At 41.6% G+C, this 19486-nt stretch overlaps 2 non-coding genes across 2 annotated transcripts; one reads left to right on the top strand and one right to left on the bottom strand.

The window, feature by feature from the left end:
* Positions 1-4803: 4803 nt before the first annotated feature.
* Trnas-uga (transfer RNA serine (anticodon UGA)) lies at positions 4804-4878 on the bottom strand. The gene has a single exon. It is a non-coding gene; the product is annotated as a tRNA-Ser (tRNA).
* Positions 4879-5035: 157 nt separating this feature from the next.
* Positions 5036-5110, top strand: Trnas-uga (transfer RNA serine (anticodon UGA)). Its single transcript has one exon. It is a non-coding gene; the product is annotated as a tRNA-Ser (tRNA).
* The last annotated feature ends 14376 nt before the right edge of the window (positions 5111-19486 follow it).

Below are 19486 nucleotides of genomic sequence, written 5' to 3'. Positions count from 1 at the left end.
GATACTGATGAAGCGGTGCAGGCAGAGTTGAGGTTCTGGGCCCGTCAACGAAGTCAAACCATCTGCAGCGACGGTATCAACAAACTGGTCTCTCGTTGGGAAAAATGTGTTCATCATCGGGGTGACTATGCTGATAGATAAATACGTAGACATGAGGAATAAAGATGTAGAACGTTAACAAATTTTGTTTTATTTAATAATGGTTAAAAGTTTTCACAGAACTAATTCGAAAGCGTTACTTTTCAGCACAGACTCCAGCCTCGAACATATTTCTACACATTGAAATAACATTTGTATACGTACTTTAAAAGGCATGATGATCCCTGAAGTCTTTATGAGTCACGCTAAAGTACTGCATCTGAATGCATTAATTCCTCTTCTCATGGGTCTTGAAAACGAACCTGGTCGAGGAACTACTGACGTCACATTGTAGAACTCTACGATCCACTGCACTACGGAGCGTGAAATTAAGAACGTGGCACTCCAAACTATTGGCTTTTGGAGAGGAATGTGGACAGTGATATGCGACAACATCGTTTTAGGTGACAACCAGTAAATAGGAGTCGCCGTACTGTATGACGTCAAAAACCGTATTTGGTGGGTTTTCTCTCTCACATAGTAAGTTGTGTGAATGTAAGCTATTTCAGAGAATTAGCATATTTGAGATCTCTCGAAACGTGCCATTCCTCACAACAAAATGGCAGAAATATACATATCGATAGGTAAAGGCTCCCAGTAGTTGTTTTTAGCGTTATAACTTGTCTGCTGTGAAAGTATACCGTTTCAGTGCAATGCACAATAAATATTCCAACAGTATGCACCATAATGTTTAGACAGATTATAGTACATACGCAAGGCTTATTGCTAGACCGAAACTGTAGGGCAGTTGATGGCGCTATGAGATTTTGAGTGTGGAAAGGAAGGTTGCAGGTTCATGTGCTGTTCCCAAGTTTTTCACCAATCTTTCCCAAAATATATTATCTCAAAAGTTCATGTTATTTATTATAAACAATGTATTTGCTGCATATCTTGAGCAATGGCCAACGACTGCAATGTTTCCCCAATGACCAGAAATCTCAACGTGATTGGCAGTTTATGACTGAATACAAACAGGAGCTACTCGCTGGCGGTGTTTACCAGCATGAAACCTTCCGTAAAATTTATACTGAAGCGCCGAAGATGCGTATTCAAACACAGAGATTTGTAAACAGGCAGAGTACGGTGCTGTGGTCGGCAACGCCTATATAAGACAAGATGTGTCTGTCGTAGTTGTTAGATCCGTTTCTGCTGCTACGATGGCAGGGTATCAAGATTTAAGTGAGTTTGAACGTCGTTTTATAATCCGCGCACGGGCGATAGGACACGTCATCTTCGAGGTAGCGGTGAAGTGGACATTATCCCGCACGACCATTTCACGAGTGTACCATGAGTATCAGGAACCCGGTAAAAGCGTCTGATCTCCAACATCGGCTGCGGCCACAAAAAGACCCTGCAAGAACAGGAACGACGACTGAAGAGAATCGTTCAACGTGACAGAAGGGCTACCCTTCCGCAAATTGCTGCAGATTTGAGTGCTGGGCCATCAGCAAGTGTCAGCGTGCAAACCGTTCAATGAAACATCATCGATATGGGCTCTCGTGTACCCTTGATGACTCCACGACACAAAGCTCTACGCCTCGCCTGGGCCCATCGACATCGACATTGGACTACTGATGAATGGAAACATGTTGCCTGGTCGGACGAATCCCGTTTCGAATTGTATCGATTGGATGGACGTGCATGTCAGCAGGGGCTGTTCTAGCTGGTGGAGTCTCTATAATGGTGTGGGACGCGTGCAGTTGGAGTGATATGGGACCTCTGATACGTCTAGATCCGACTCTGACAGGTGGCACGTACGTAAGCATCCCGTCTGATCACGCGTATCCATTCATGTCCATTGTGCATTCCGACAGACTTGGGCAATTCCAGCAGGACGATGCGACACCCCACCCGTCCAGAATTGCTGCAGAGTGGTTCCAGGAAAGCTCTCCTGAGTTTAAACATTTCCGCTGGCCCCCAAACTCCGCAGACATGAACATTATTGAGCATATCTGGGATGCCTTGTAAAGTGCTGTTCAGAAGAGATCCTCACATCCTCGTACTCTTACGGATTTATGGACAGCCCTGAGAGATTAATCGTTTAAATTCACTCCAGCACTATTTCAGAAATTAGTGGAATCAGTGCCATGTCGTGTTGCGGCACTTCTGCGAGCTCGCGGGGGTTCTACACGATATTAGGCATGGGTCTACACGATATTAGGCAAGTGTACCAGTTTCTGTGGCTCTTCAGCGTATATACCTCTCTCTGGATTTATGGACTGGCTCATGTTCGTATCTTGCTTGGAACTAACTTTTTCAGTGATGGTGAACAGCTTCGAAACAATCTCTTCTCCCATTAGAGCAAAATAAAGAATCTAATCTAGGTTCTTAATTTCAGAGTGTTGGTAACCAAAGCAATATCGAGAATATGGATATTATGCATGCGGAAACTGATGACACTACATCTTAACTGTATCCAATTTAAAACCGAAAATGGTAGGAAGCTTCAATTGAATTAATGAATAACTGCCACCAGTGTATATCTCAGGTCGTTGTACAGCGTTATGTAGTGTTCCTGTACAAATGATTCTCTGTTCGAGCCGTCGACGAGCCCAGAATCATCTTAGTAAATTTCTTCGTTCTCCTGCGACTGTCGCAGCCATTCTAAGAGCGTCTATTTCCGTTAATAAACTGTACGATTTGAGTGCCAAATAAAACCGACAACGGTAGCTGCAGAGCGTTGAGGGCGCAGTTCACGTCAACTGACTCTCCCAGTGTGCGTCGGCGCTGTCTCTCGTGAGGTTGGATGATAATTCCCGTCCACGTCGACATTAGGTTCAAATGGTTCAAATGGCTCTGAGCACTGTGGGACTTAACTTCTGAGGTCATCAGTCCCCTAGAATTTAGAACTAATTAAACCTTACTAACCTAAGGACATCACACACATCCATGCCCGAGGCGGGATTCGAACCTGCGACAGTAGCGGGCGCGCGGTTCCAGACTGTAGCGCCTAGAACCGCTCGGCTACTCCGCAACATTAGGTGCCTCGTCCCATGGGAGTACGTATTTACAAGAATTAATACTGAGCAAAAGCGATCCAGTTTCGGTCAGCTAAACTGCAACGCAGTTGCATGGTTTACTTTCTGAGTACGGTAATGCGTCTGTTGTCAAAGTGACACCTGATTAAGTCACCAAGTTTTCTTCCTTTCAGCATGCCTAGATCTGGTTTGAAGGAATTTAAAATTCATGTCCATTGGCTGTAGATGATACAGGATTCTCGAAGTTTAGCTAATGCATTGTCTCATTACCATTTATTTACTAGTAACATTTAACCTATACACAGACAGTGAAGCGTTAAATAATTAGTACCTGAAATGGCTCGGGAGGAATGTTACTGAAACTAGTGATGAGGACAAAAATCTGAGTGTTGGGAGTATAGAGTGTGGGATAAAGAATGTTTTTATTGAGCCATCACACCAGCTATCGAGCCCAGAAATGTAAGAACTCGGCGCTGGTGGCTGCTAGGAGCCTCTCTGACCCAGAGGAAACTCGACCAAAGCCCTCTAGAGGTAGCTGCAGCTGGATAGACAGAGAGTCGAAGTATCCGTTTACGAGAAAGGAAGTACTCGCTGAAGTGAGAGGAACTGAACACCACGGTACAGTGTGGAACTAGGTTATCTATGGGTGTGCCTGGCTTGAGGCTTCTCTACTTGCTTGCAATCACTCCCGCGTTTGTGAATGTGTCCAGTTATGATTTTACTAAAAATGTGGTTAAAAGCAATATTGATCCCGAAAATGCGGATATGTACCGTTACTAATAATTATTTTCATTCATAATACTTATTAGTTATATTAGCAATCATTATTTTTGTCATAGTTCAGGGTGGTTCCCGCATACTCTTTAATACAACGTGGTGAAAAATCATTCCTGTACTGGACATTAATGAAGGTAGCTGCTGAATACCGCAGTTTGATTTTGTACCATTATTTTACATAAATTAATGAGTTGTCAGGTATAAACAATGTCATCTCCTAAATGAATTCTGAAAGTGTTTTGTTTTTACCCTAGGCCCTTCGAAAGTCAAAATTACAAGAAGAGGCCTCTATGACCTTATGAAGAGATGTTCTGAAAAAGAGTTTGTAAAAAGAGAAAACGTTATGGAAAATTATATATTATGAGATCCTAACTGTCCTGATGAAGAACAGAAAGTCTTTAAACATAAACTGTTATATGTAACGTCACAATTAAAGAGACGATGGCTTGCTTTTCACAAAGTTTTAAGTACCTTCTTAAAAATAGCCCTAACTGGCTGCAAATTACCATTAAAATTCCGTGTTACCAAATCGAGTTGGTAGGCCCTCGAAATCGTTAGTACACTTAAGGTAACGATGTAAAAGGCGTAAGATACAGCTATTGAGAAACAATTTTGGAGAGAGACAATCAGCGTATGCCCGTCAGGTGAACCTCCTAAAATCTGGAAATGTTGAAAGTTCCAAAGTGGTTACAGATATTATTTCATCTCCTACAAGAGGAGCTAAATATAGACATTTATTAGATCGGAGTTGTAAAGAATTACAAACGCAAAATCTACTTTCACACATCCGAGTCTAGTCAATATTTGTGGAAACCTCACTGACAAGGAAGAAATACGGAATCCAGAATGAGATTTTCACTCTGCAGCGGAGTGTGCGCTGATATGAAACTTCCTGGCAGATTAAAACTGTGTGCTCGACCGAGACTCGAACTCGGGACCTTTGCCTTTCACGGGCAAGTGCTCTACCAACTGAGCTACCGAAGCACGACTCACGCCCGGTACTCACAGCTTTACTTCAGCCAGTACCCCGTCTCCTACCGTCCAAACTTTACAGAAGGTTCGCAGGAGAGCTTCTGTAAAGTTTGGAAGGTAGGAGACGAGGTACTGGCTGAAGTAAAGCTGTGAGTACCGGCCGTGGGTCGTGCTTCGGTAGCTCAGTTGGTAGAGCACTTGCCCGTGAAAGGCAAAGGTCCCGAGTTCGAGTCTCGGTCGGGCACACAGTTTTAATCTGCCAGGAAGTTTCAAGAAATACGGAATGTTTTGAAGAGATGACAAGGAGGTCCATTCCAGGTACAATGTTCTCCAAGAGGCTGAAATTCAGGGGTACACTGTGACTGAATTCTATCAGGTAACTGCCACATCTGAGGAGATTCAACTTCAAGCCTTGCCTAATCACTCAAATGAGCGATTAATATTGTATGTAGGAGGTTCGAAATGGGTTTCCAAAATGATGGCATAAATGCATTGGAACATAACATATTTACAGATGTGGCTGTGATGGTTCACAGCGAATTCAGTAGAAACCAAAACCTGAAGGCAACTATGATTCTGACGCGAACATGTTTCCGTAATTTTTAGTGCCTCTCCAACTTATTAGTGACACGAATAAAGACCTAACTGTTTGGATAAATCCTACATAGTCATAACCTCGCTATTGCCGAACAATTGGAATGATATTTATTCACGCAACAGCTGATGTTACTGATGAAGAAATTTGCTGTATCAACCGGCAAATTTAATCATTACGAGAAATAAAAACTGCAAGGACCGATGGTGATTTCTTCATAAAAACACATTGCTGTTGACTATGATTACCGCAGAGGTCTGTAATGCAGAAACAGACACTGCATCAGCAATGAGATGCTACAGGGTTGTCCTAGAAGATATTTCCAGTGGAGTAAGGCAGACATAGACAGATTTGCTTCTTATGTGTTTGAAATAGCAGGACTGTATATTAATATCTATCCACTGCATGATTTGTCTCCCATCGCACAAGATTTTCGTAGATGGTCCAACTGTCATTGAACATTCCCTCTTGCGCAATGGCAGTTTATTCGAAGAAGTAGCCAAGGCTCACAATAAGCTCTGTATAGACAAACGATTTCCAGGAAATTGTCACCAGAATCATTCAAACGACTCTGAGCACTATGGGACTTAACATCTGAGGTCATCAGTCCAATAGAACTTAGAACTACTTACACCTAACTAATCTACTGACATCACACACATCCATGCCCGAGGCAGGATTCGAACCTGCGACCGTAGCGGTCGCGCGGTTCCAGACTGAAGCGCCTAGAACCGCTCGCGCTCGGCCACACCGGCCAGCACGAGAATAATTCCACCTGGACGTAATAAACAGACTGGTACTGACATCCGATCCATTAATAACCAGTATGACACCGAAGCCACAGAAAACCATTAAACCTTTTCTAAAAGAGACTTTTCATGTGCTGCTCTCAAGCGAAGGATGGATTAGGCAGATCCCTCAAGCTGAAAATAATGAATAGGAGTCGTTAATAGAAACAGATTGCTCATATGAACTAGAATGTAAGGTATCATAAGAATAATACATAGCATTGTAGCTACTTTAATGTAGAATGTAATAAAAATACGATAATTTGGTTTTATCTTATATTACAATGTATGTACTTACATTATTATCCCACAAATATATCCTGTAAGGTCTCATAGTAGAGAAAATACCAAACACTAATTTTTTACAACGTTTTCCATGAAACTTCCTCTGTGTGTTTGTGGATCGAGGAGAGTAAGTGGCTGCGGTTGTGACGAGTATGGACAGAAGCGAGGTTTGAAGGTTACGCGCACGCCGGTGTGTTAGCTAGTGGACAGTGGTGAATTTCAGTAGCGAGAATCCGATGTCTGACTAATCAGCGGCTGGCTGGAGTCTTCGTGTTTAAGAGTGTTTTGTTGGAGCAAGGCACCGAACGATGATGAGACATGTTAGATGGCATTCCACTAAATTGTTCAGTCTGGTCTTGCTACGAGTGTAAAGTGCTTCCTGCCAGACACTGGCGCAGATAATTTGTCTCTTTAATGAAATTTTCACTCTGCAGCGGATCGTACGCTGATATAAAACTTCGTAGTAGATTAAAACTTTGTGCCGTAGCGAGACTCGAAATCAGGTTTTTGCCTTTCGCGGGCTAGTGCTCTACCAACTGAGCTAACCAAGCACGAACCGCGCCCCATCTTCACAGCTTTACTTCCGCCAGTACCTCATCTCCTACCTTCCAAACTTCGAAGAAGCGCTTCGCAGAAGAGCTGATTTCGAGTATCGGTCCGACACACAATTTTAATCTGCGAGAATGATTCAGTTTGTTTCTGGGTTTCTTGACGGTTAACGTGTTGAATTGATTCTCTATAGAGATTCCAGTTGAACTTACTGCGATCCCGTTTCGTGTAATGCAAAGCAGGTTGTGCCCTATTCGGTGTAAAACATCACTGTGAACCTAATCCGTGGAAAATTAACATTAAAGAATTTTTGCGCATTTGTATTTATCGTTTGTAACAGGCTTCTAGCCTGCTGGACGAAGCAAATTATTGTTGAGCTGTTGGGGTTGTCATTAACAGATTCTGCCCTGATGGATGTAGTACACTACTGTGTATCCTGTGGCACATTAGTATTAAGGGATTTTTACATATTGGTGGTTGTTGTGTGTAATAGGTTATATTCTCCTGGACGATGTAAATTATTGTTAAACTGTTCTGTGGCACTTTAACATTACGAGATTTTTATGTATTTGGTGCTGTCACGTGTAAAAGCTATGCAATAAAAGATTTTAGTTAGTTCTAAATTGTGATGATTGTTGGTAAGTAATAGTTGCACAGAACTGGTCAGATGTAGTAACTATGAGAGTGCTGTTATTATTATATCTTAGTATTAGCCCCCATGGCTGTGGGGTTGAATTAACAATAAAAAATTGTTAGTACAAATCGCAGCTGTGGCTTGCGTCATTAAGGAAAACATTTTGTTAATTTTGATTCATGTTACTGATGTACTTGTGTAAAGATTTCTTTTATGTACTCTGAAGGCAGTTTGAGAGATTCAAATTTGATTAACTGAACGTAAATTCTGTTGCGGGCAAGGTTAGTTGCGTGCTCGGCTTTAGGTAGACCTATTTTCTTAAGGAAAAAAAAACCTCTGTGGGAAAGAAGCGTAACTCACTGCTATTTGGTACAGTTGTCATTAAAAAAGTAATTAATAGATTAATAGGAAAAGGTAACCCGGTTATTGTAATACCTGATTAATTTTGGACTGTCTACACGTATTAAGATGGTTTACCGTGTCAAGTGTGTCTTTTAAGGAGTGTAAATCATAATTTATGTGTTGCGAATAAATTTTGTCATGTGTAGTTTTTGTTCATGCCGAAACACCCATCATGCACCGCATAATCGCTTTCCAACTCGCTGTCCCATGTACATTATCCGGTGTTTTGGAGCATTCTGTAAACAATGTGGGAAAGGTGGAGCTTCACTCACAACAAAGACAAACGTAATGCATGCTGTTGGTGTGTAAATGTTGTAAACATGGTGTTTCTTTCGTTTTTCTCGATTGTCCACATGTGAATGTGTCTGAAGATACAGCGGAGCAGCACGGTATAATTATTAGCCAGGTGTGCGGGTTCTTAATTATGTAGTGTCGTGTCGGAAGTACGCATCTGGTGCTGCCTATCACGAACCGTGAGAGTGGCATTTAGTCGTTCAAAGCGAGTTTATAAGTAATGAGAGCTTCGCTGCCTGGACTGGTATGTCTGACAGCACGCCCCAGGGCATACATGTGAAATGTAGACAGCAAGTGGCAGTGGATGGCAGGCAACGTTGGACATTTTTTGATTATACAACGAAGCGCTGTACCGTAGTTGTCCGCGCAACACGTCACCCAGGAAGCAGCAGCAGGCGGCGTACCTGCAGGCTTTTACAGCAGGATTATCTCCCCATGTCAGCGCCAGCCGCTGCGCAGCTGGGAGCACCTGCCGCTGCTAAACGCGATCAGCGTCCCCCGCAGGGAAGCGAGCTGACACCCGCCCGCCAACGGCCGCTTCCCGCCTTTCAGCGAAGTGACGTCTGAGCACGGCTGCACTCTTCAGAGCCGCAGCCCGCAAGAGCGTACTCGGACCGCAACGCACAAAGACACGTCTTCTCGCAGCGGGGACTTAGCTCGCTTGCGTCACAAACAGGAATAGGGGATTTTCTTCGCCGATGTTACCAACCGGAGTACGGTTTGAATAAAAGCTCCAAGCCTCTGCAGCCGACAAATAAAAGGAAGCGGGAAATCAGAAATGAGACGCAGGACAACCGTTTTACACACTTTTAGCAGAAGTCTTGACTACATTCAGAATACGAATAGAATACTGTACCTAAAAGATTATTAAAGTAATACCGAAAATCACCATTGACTGCGAAAATAGCTGCAACGTTCAAATCAGCTCGCCATGCATCATTTTCTGAAAGATAAAGATAAGAGTCACCACATTCAAATACAATGAAGAAATAAGTTCATATGGCTTAACTAATCGTGTTTAACATTTAAACTAGACATTTACTTGCAGGGATAAGACAGCACCCTATCCTAGATAACCACATACATTCAAACGAGTAATACGAGGGTTGTCCAGAAAGTAAGTTCCGATCGGTCCCGAAATGGAAACCACTGGGAAAATCTGATGAAGCTTTGCACAGATGTGTTGGGCATTGCCTCTAGTATGCCCGTCGATCGTGTCGCGTCGCTCTTTTCTGTTTTGAGTGAACAGTGAGCTCGTAAAGATGCATAGGGAAAAGCGTCTCCCGCCAAGTATGAGGGCCTGGTTAGAGACTTCGCCTGTGTCATGCAACCCACTTAACACAACTGTCGAGCAGTTCCTTCTCCATGCCAATTCTCAGCCGCACACTGCAGGGGTAATGAAGACGCTCCCGCAGTGTTTCCGATGAGAAGTGTTTGATCACCCACAATACAGTCCGTAATTGGCTCCCCCTGAGTGTCATCTGTGCTCACAAGTACTACTGGCTATGAAGATAAAATTTTTCCACAGACAACGAGCTGCAGACCTGTGCAGATAACTGGCCGAAAGCACAGGCGGCTGCCTTCTATGATGAGGATATTGGAAAGTTGATACAACACAACGACAAAACTTGAAGTTTGAGCGGCGACTATGTAGAGAAGTAGGTGGTTTATATTTCGCGACCGATCGGAACTTACTTTCTGGACAACCCTTGTATTAGACAACAACATCCTCAGACACAGAGCACTATATATACATATATATATACATATTGATGATGAAAAATTTGGGGACTTGGACATCGCAGTCCGATTCCCGACGTAGTGGCCATACAAAAATGTCTCTCACAAAATTATGTCCTGTACATATTTTGCACAGTAAATGAACATAAAGACTGGCAGTCTGGCAACACTGTAATCGTGTGTACGGTAACTACTTCTGTCGGAAGCTGAGCAGCTGTGCTGTGCAGTTGGTGTGGTGGATGGCGTTACGTGTTAGCAGGCAGGAGGCCTACGGTCCTATTCTGGGTCGTGGTTTATTTGCTTTTATTAGCTAAAATAGTCTGCGTGGTACGGTATCTGCTGTCTTAATGGTCATACAGCGATTACACAATGGGTTTTCTAAAAAACGTTTGCAGTTACGTAGTATGAACACAGAGATGGAAATACATTGGTCTGCTTTTCAATAAACCTTTTCCACGTAATAGGCGCAAACTGTTTCGCACCACTGCATCTACTAGATTCCAAAATTATTATGGTGTACCCTCCTCCAATAGTCCCATCGGTTAATACCACTATTATTGTTGCCATGCTGAGGTCCCCTACATTCCGTTAGGGCCTTACGACACCACTAGAGGCTGCATCGAGCTTTTCAAATAATTTTCCATGGGGCCATTGACGGAGGGTACACAAAAACTGGTTTGGAATCTAGTAGTGCAAAAGGCTTCTTTAAAAGTTGACCAGTGAAAACGGTTGTACTTATATTTCTGTGTTCGTAATACGTAACTGCTACAGTTTTAAAGAAAACCTACTGTAATTGCTGTATGACGATTGAGATGACAGGTACAGTATCACGCAGACTACTTTTAACAAATAAAAGCAAATAAACTAAGGCCCACAATTGAACCTTCTACCTTCTGCATCCGTGACCTAGACCTTTATCTACTAGACAAACTGCTCGGCACTGCAGCTACATCCTAACAGAGGCAGTTACTATACTGGTGATTACAGTGTAGCCACACTGCCAATTTTTAAAGTTAGTTTACTGCCCGAAATATGAGCAGGATGAAATTTTGTAACAGAAGTTCTTGTATTGCCAGCATGTGAGGAATCGCGCTGCAAAGTCCGATTCCGTCAATTTTTCTTCACCCTGTATATACCAATAATTAGCCTACATCAGATATTAGTCGAGTAAATACCACGTCGTGTTGCGGCACTTCTGCGTGCTTTCGGGGGCCCTACACGATATAAGGCAGGTGTAGCAGTTCCTTTGGCTCTTAAGTATGTTAGTCCCAGAGAAAACAGAATAGGATGTTTCCGTGGAAAATATCGTTCATTTTATTTTTCTACTGTAATGTATTTTCGCTAGAAGCCGCGTTTTTCGACGTATTCAAGAAAAAACTTAAAGGAAGTGACCTTAAAACTCACCCCAAACTCACTACCATCCCAATTTTTGCAAGCAGATACACACTCCTTGTGATCGGAATGCGCGAATAATTTTGTACGTTCCCCCATTTTTCGTTTCCGTTGATTGTGCTATGCCAGCAGGTAAGTTGGCTATTTCGCTAACATTATTCATTTAAATTCCCCCATGAGAGTAACGAAAGAAGCAGTAAACACTTTTATAAACGTTATGTGAAAACTACATACTATTACCATTCTATGTAAACTTAACCCTTAGAAGCACCAAAGTTTCGTAGTAAGAACTTCAGATAATAAAAAAAAAATAAAAATAAAAAAAAGATTTAATTGTTAATTTTGTGGTGGTACCATTAACAAAATTGTGAGGTACAAGTTTCACAAACGTCAGTTGCACAATTTGTAAGCGCCACAAAGTTGCTGGGCGAAACAGCCCTATCAATACTGGTGCTGGTAAGTGGTTTTAGAGACCATCATACAGCTGAGGTCATCTGTCTCTATTCATCCACCTCCTTCCCCCTCCCCCCCCCCCCCCCCACACACACGCAGAACAGAAGAAGTGTAATTACACCCGATTCGTCTGAGTATTAAGTAAATTCTGTGTGAAGTGTGAGAAATTGTTCGAAATGTTTGCGTAGCGTGTGTCTGGGGGTGGAACATGGGAACCAACAAGGTATTCATCTAATGGGATGTGAGAAACAGTCTAAAAACCATAACCAGTCTGTCGTGCACATCGGCCTCTCGTCGCCAATCCGCCAGTCGGATTCAATCCGGGGATGGCATAACTCTCCGCTCCGAGAGCGACTGCGTTAGCACGAGCGGCTACCTGGGCAGGTTATCCAGTCAATGTACACAAGAAAATGTCGACATGGAAAATAGTTCCCGTAGTCGCAACTTTTTTACAGGATTAAGAGGTAATGCCGTAAACAACATTATAAAAATCCTGACAATTGGGGAGTGAGTGTCGGGTTGAGGGTGCGTTGGAAAGTCACTTTTTGTTGGTTACCATAACTCAAAAACTGCGGCCTCTGGCGGAAACGTACTCAGTAAAAAACTAAGCTGCATTAATGTTTTCCATAAGAGAGGGCCCATTCAGTTTCTCTCTCGGATTAATATATTTCTCGGGGAGAGAATAATTAGAAGTCTTGCGCGACGCGCATGCACTGACGCGACTTGATCCACCACAAGCGTCGTGTATCAGTCTGATCTTTTTACTTCCTCTACATCACTATGATACGCTGTAAACAGTTATCGCTTACACTCTGGAGAAGAAGAGGCAGCTTGCTTGGCCACGGGCTTTTTTGCATCGTGAGAGGCTGTAACGAAATTGCTGAAACTTTTTCACAGGTATTTACAGCAAGGGTGATGCATAATAACAGGTGGCGCTGTGCAACGGGCGATTTTGAAAGCTCCGCCAATGATAAAAATTTATTCACAGCGATATACAAGAAATAGAACATTAATTTACAATGCTTACAGTTTAAAATTCCCATCAGTTGAAAAATGACATCTCGAAGGTAGGCGCCATTCTCCTCCACACACATTTCAAGTCTTCTACGAAAGTTAGACACATCTCGCTGGAATGTCACTGGAATTCGATTAACTTTTTCCCGAATCTGGTCCATCAGTTCCTCTATGTTGCTTGGTGGGTCATTCAGGGAAATCTGAGGTTTCAAATGACAATAAAGAGAGAAATCACACGCCGAAACGTCACGGATCTTGGAGGCTAGGAAATGTCCCCTCTATTGGAGATTAGATGACGAGGAAAGATATTTTGTAGCCCATTAATGGAATGCCTCTAGGTATGTCATGAGGCCTCGTCTTATTGGATGAACGCGTTAACGGTTACAGGACGATCATCAAGCTGTCGCACAAGGAAACCGCTCAACACGTGAACATAAAGTTCTGTATTCACAGTGAAAACATTGCCTCGCCTCTCTCTAAAAAAATTTCGAACGATGATACGCCACACTACACTATCTGCTTCTGACTGTTTAGTGTCGTTTCATGAAGCATTTCAAAATTTTCCCGTGATCATTTTCTAAAGATTTGTTTGTTAACAAGGCTTGAGACGTATTAACTGGCCTTATCGCTCATGATGAGATTGTCTCACAGGCCTGGGTTGTTCGTGGCTTCCAAAGGCTCCTGGCAAAAGTGTACTCTCTTTGGGAGGCAGCCCTCATTCAGTTTTTGCGCTACCTGAATTTTGTATAGGTGCTATTTCAGTTCCTTGTGCAATATTCACCGTACACTGCGATCCGATATGTCAGGTTGTAGTGCATGCTTGCGTGCAGAACACCTGAGACATCTGCTATTGCCTTCTTCGACTCTTGCAAAATTATCTGGTGTGCACACGCGTTTTACACTTCCACCCCTCTTTTGCACGTTATCACCTGTTTCCTCAAAGTTATGTACTCACTCTTTGACAGCATGTGTCGATCGGACTGGAACGTGACGAACGATTTTCTAATGGGCACGAAAATATGCTGCTCGGCCACGTAGCTGCCGTGGTTTTTGTAAAATATCTTCGCTGCAACAGAGCGTTGTTCACCGTTTCACGATGCCGTCTCGACTGAACATCAATTTTATGATCAATGACAAAGGTTTGTTGCCCAGACGGCATCACTCCCTTTCTCTAATTCCTAACATAATGTGCAATTTCCAGGGTTCCCTAATTGGCCGTTTCAATGCTCCACCTGTTACAATGTTAAAATATATATATGAAATTCCGAGAACTGATTTTCAGAACGAAACAGACAATCATTGTGCTAGCTGTCGTATTTATCAAAGTTAGCTGAAAACAACAAACGGACATACTTTTCCCAACCCATCCGTCAATAGGAAGGGAAGAAATCTTTATACGTCCAGGATGCTCTGATGACAGAAAATATTATGACCATATGATTAATAGAGTTTCCGGTGCTGGGAGTACCAGGTATCTACTCACAGGTAACTACCGGCCCAGTGGTGCGTGGGTGTGAAGCTGTTGCCTGATAACAGGACAGGTGTACTCACTCGGCTCCAGATGAAGGATATTTGGTGGACGAGACCTCAATGTGAGTCCACCCTCAACCTATTCAAACCACTGTAAGACGATTTTCGCCTCATCACAAGGACATTTTCCTTGCTGAAAAAATACATCACTGTCTTAGAAGATACCAAGCATTAAGGGTTTCTAATAGTCCGCAAAAGGCTTGTGTAGCCGAAGGCTCCCATGAAAGTTCACATGAAACCCCATCCACAACGAAAGTTCCCACAGTCAAGATTCCTCACAGCATAATATTGCGGTAATCGGCCTGCGTCCGAGACATGGTGTGTGTTTCTAGTAGCTTTTCGATTGGAAGACCATAGACCTGGTAGAACAAGAAGTGTGATTCGTCTGAAAGACCACAACCCAATCTCGGTGATCACATAGCCACTGCAGTCGTAACCGAAAATATCCTAGTGTCAAATTGGGAATACGTATGTGTCGTCTGTTGCAGAGCCCTGTGATCCACATCCCGCTCTGAATGGCATGCTGTAAAACATTTTTCAGGAACCAGCACTTTACTCTCTCGTCACATCAACCACAGATCGCAGACTTTACTGTTTTACAGGCCTAGTGTCTACGATCTCCACGTTCTATGATGAGGTGTAGTTGTCCAACAGCTTATTACCTACAAGTGGTTTCAACGTCTTTCATTTACTCTTCATAGTTGCTCACGACAAAATCACTCAGAAACTGACCAGCTTCCCCATTTCCGAGATTCTCGTTCCCATTCGCTAGATTAATACCCCTTCCGTCAGTGCTCCGCTTGTATACTTCCTCTACTGCGTCACTAGGCGACAGCACCACCAGGCGGCTTTCAGTCTGGCGCTGTACAGTGGTCATAAGGCTTTGGGTCGCAGTATAGTTACTTAGTACCTTCTACCATGCTCTTTGCAGTGATTTACTTCGAACAGTTGCAGACGAAGTTTTATATCCTACTAGCTCAGCGCCCGCTGTTTCGCTCACGTAGACTGTATGACCTACGGAGATTCTTTTGTTTTTATTTAATCGAATTTTTATGTTGTTCACAAAATATAACAACTAAGCTTTTCACAAAAATTGATGGTCTAGTTAGTGGTCTTTCACGTATTTACTTCTGACAAAAAGCCATTCAGGTAGCGGTAGTCCAAAGTTTTCGTAAATCATGCCTTTTGCGTTTGTATGGAGATATTTCCATAGCAACTTTAGTCCCCTAAAAATATTTCTTTATACTTAAACAAGAAATGAAATACCATTTTTCATAAATTTGGCTTTAAAATTTTTAGAATGTAAGGAATTATTTTATTAAAAGTTTTCATCTCCTACTGTTTTTCCCTAGATGTTTAATTTCCAGAAACACTGTAACATATATTTTTTAACTTTTAACCGAAAAATCAGATATCAGTTGTCATAGATGTAGCCTTAAAAATCCTTAAGAAGCTATTTCGTAATTATTTATTTTCAAAAATACTTTCACCCTCTATTTTATCCACCTATTGGTTGAATTTCCAAAAATGCTGAAACACATATTTTTTTACTTTCTGACTAAGAAACCAAACATCAGTTTTCGTACTTCAAAATTCCCTTAATGGCGACATACTTTAATAGCCTTTCACCCCCTATTTCATCCCCTTAGGTGTGGAATTTTGGACAATCCCTTCTTAAGGGTATACAGAATGAGTTTTTCGATGAAAAAATCGATTTTTGGGTAAATGCATTTGCGAAAAATGTAGACTCTCCCGTTTAACACCATGTATAAAATGTTTGGATGACGTGAATAGAACCGTTTTAAATATTTTTTTAAAATAATTTCGACACACCATGTTCCGCACCTTGTATATGAGACACGAAATATACCTGATATAGACAGCCTTGCCAGAGATATAATTGAGCACAAGAGAGTTAGCTTTTCTGTTGACTACACTGCTAGACAGTTGACAATAGATTCTGCACCATTATTGTTTCATTTGTGAGTACATCCATGTCATTGTTGTTGAAGTTGTATGTGGAGAAGTCATTGAGTTTTCTTTCCTTCAACAAGCCAAGACCTAGTCTGAAGGTATTTAGAAAGCGTGTACATTGGCACAAGAAAGTAAAATGTACTAAAAATTCGTTTGATTCATCTTCATCAGTATCTGATGTCCCAGTAGCGACTAACCTCAACACTGGTAGTGATACATTGAGTGATGCTGCTGCCATTACACCGGAAAGTGCTTCAAGAAGAAAACTAGCTGGAATTGAAGAAGAATACAACAAACTAAATGCTGGGACTACAAAATATGAGGTAATTAGCGTCTCTTTATTATCAGACGTTTTGGAGAACAATGTGTGCTGCAAACAATGTGGAAAATGTGGTGTTTCATTGAAAACAAACTTACATGTAGGACTTGCTTGTGAATTAGAGTTGATGTGCAGTTATTGCAAACACAGCGTTACTTTCTTCAATTCCTCACATGTTACTGCAGATACAGGTAAACTATACGATATAAACATTAGACTGGTTTATGGATTACGGTGTATAGGAAAGGGTAGGGCTGCAGGTGCCATGATGTGTGGTGTGATGAACCTCCCTCCTCCACCTTCAAAATTTAACAAACACAAAATTGCAATAGGCTCTGCTGTAGAAGATGTGGCACAGGAAAACATGAAAGATGCTGTTGAGGAAGCCGTTGTAAAAAATTATAATAGCAGAGACTTGTCCATAGCTTTTGATGGAAGCTGGCAGAAGAGAGGCCACACATCTCTGAATGGTGTAGTAACAGCTACAAGTGTGGACACTGGTAAGGTAGTTGATGTGGAAATACTTTCGAAGCATTGCAGATTCAAGGAGAAAATGAAAACTAAACATGAAGAGGAGTGCATGGCAAATTACTATGGGTCAAGTGGTGGTATGGAAGTTGCTGGTGTAAGAAGTATTTATCAACGCTCAGTAAAATGGTACAATGTTAGATACATAAATTATCTTGGAGATGGTGACTCAAAGGCTTTCAAAGAAATTGAGGAACTGAGACCCTATGGTAACGATGTGAAAATTTCCAAACTGGAGTGTGTTGGCCATGTTCAGAAAAGGATGGAATCAAGACTTCGACGGCTCAAGGCTAGCATGAAATGCAAGAAATCGAGTAATGGAAAAACTTTAGATGGGAAAAATAGACTGACAGACGCTACAATAGATCATATTCAGAAGTGCTATGGTCTAGTAATAAGACAGAATACAGCAGATGCAGAATTAATGAGAAGAGCGGTCTGGGCTCTGTTTTTTCATACAGCTGCAAACAATGAGAATCACCAACATGGGCTGTGTCCAAAAGGAGACGATAGTTGGTGCAAGTACAACAGAGGCATGGTAACTAAGAAACAATACAATCACCGTCGTCACCTGCCACCTGCCATAATGGATGAAATAAAACCAATATTCCGAGACCTCGCAGATATTAGTCTACTAAAGAAATGTCTTCATGGCCGGACTCAAAATCCAAATTAGTGTGTGAACCATGTGGTATGGAATAGACTACCTAAAACTGTGTTTGTGGGTATAAACACACTTCACTTTGGCGTTTATGATGCTGTTTCATCATTCAATCAGGGCAATATAACAAAGTGCAAAGTTCTGCAGAAGTTGGGGCTCTGTGTAGGACTACGAACTGCTGCAGCTATCCTTTGTTTGGACAAGGAACGGCTCAGGTCTTCAGATAATGCCATAAAAGTATATTCAAAGATGGCTAGACAGCATAGCAGAGCCATCAAGAGGAAGCTGTTGGACGATTCTGATGATACAACCTACGGAGCAGGCTTGTACTGAAGTAAAAACTTTGAAGCTAATTTCCCGTAACTTTAGTTTTTTTCTGTATAAAGTACATTTTCTCAGGGCCTATTTATAGTAGAAAGATGAAATTTTCTGTAGTTGTTCCTTAAGACATTCTAATATATCTGAATTAAAAGATATGAGGAATTATTTTGTATTAAGGGATGTAAATTTTAAAATACTTGTTAAAATGTATAACTTTTTTTAACATTTACAAAAAATAAAATATCTGAAAAACGATATATTATTTTTTCAAAATTAATAATTCAGCATAAAAGCAGAACATATCTCTGCGTTCTGTGAACAAATCAAGAGTATCGTCCAAATAACAAATGAGAAAATGTTCCTAACTTTTAGCTCAATTTAACATTGTAAGCATAGGGCATTCCCTATACACTTAAGCGATTCATACATCATAAGATACACACCCCCTCCAATCTTTAAGTTACTAACCTTGCGGGTGACCTGGGCGATGATCAGTCAAAAAATCAGTCTGACTCCCCCTTAGGGGTTGAATTTCCAAAAAGACTCAAACACGTTTTTCTTCATCTCTAACCGAGAAGCCAATCACCAGTTTTCCAAGATTTAGCTTTCAAAATGCTTTCGCAATGAAATATTATCATAAAACTTTGCACCCCTATTTCATTCCCTTAGGGGTTGGATTTCCAGAAACAGTGACATGCATATGTATTATTTCTAACAGAGAAGCCAAAAACAAATTTTCATAGATTTAACTTCAAAGATACTTTTATAATAAAATATTTTCATGAAAAGTCTCATCCCCTATTCCCCCCCCCCCCCCTAGAGGTTCATATTCCAAAAACGCTGAAACACCCATTTTTTGATTTACACCCAGGAAGTCAAAAACCAATGTTCATAGATGTAGCTCTAAAAAGACTAGTAGTTCTTTAATAATGACATATTTTGAAAAAAAAGCTCTTACCCACTACTTCACACTCCAAAAACGCTGGAACATATACCTCTTTATCTCTGACTGAGAAACCAAATATTAATTTCCGTAGATCTAGCTACAAAATTACCTTAAGACCTAGTGTTTTCTTAAAATTATGTCCCTTATTTCATCCCCTTAGGGTTTGAGTTTCGAAAAATCCCTTCTTACACGACAC

Source organism: Schistocerca serialis, chromosome 4 (assembly GCF_023864345.2).
Source record: "Schistocerca serialis cubense isolate TAMUIC-IGC-003099 chromosome 4, iqSchSeri2.2, whole genome shotgun sequence".
Lineage (NCBI taxonomy): Eukaryota > Metazoa > Arthropoda > Insecta > Orthoptera > Acrididae > Schistocerca > Schistocerca serialis.
The sequence above is the reverse complement of the archived record's forward strand: the minus strand, read 5'-3'. Positions and strand labels throughout refer to the sequence as shown.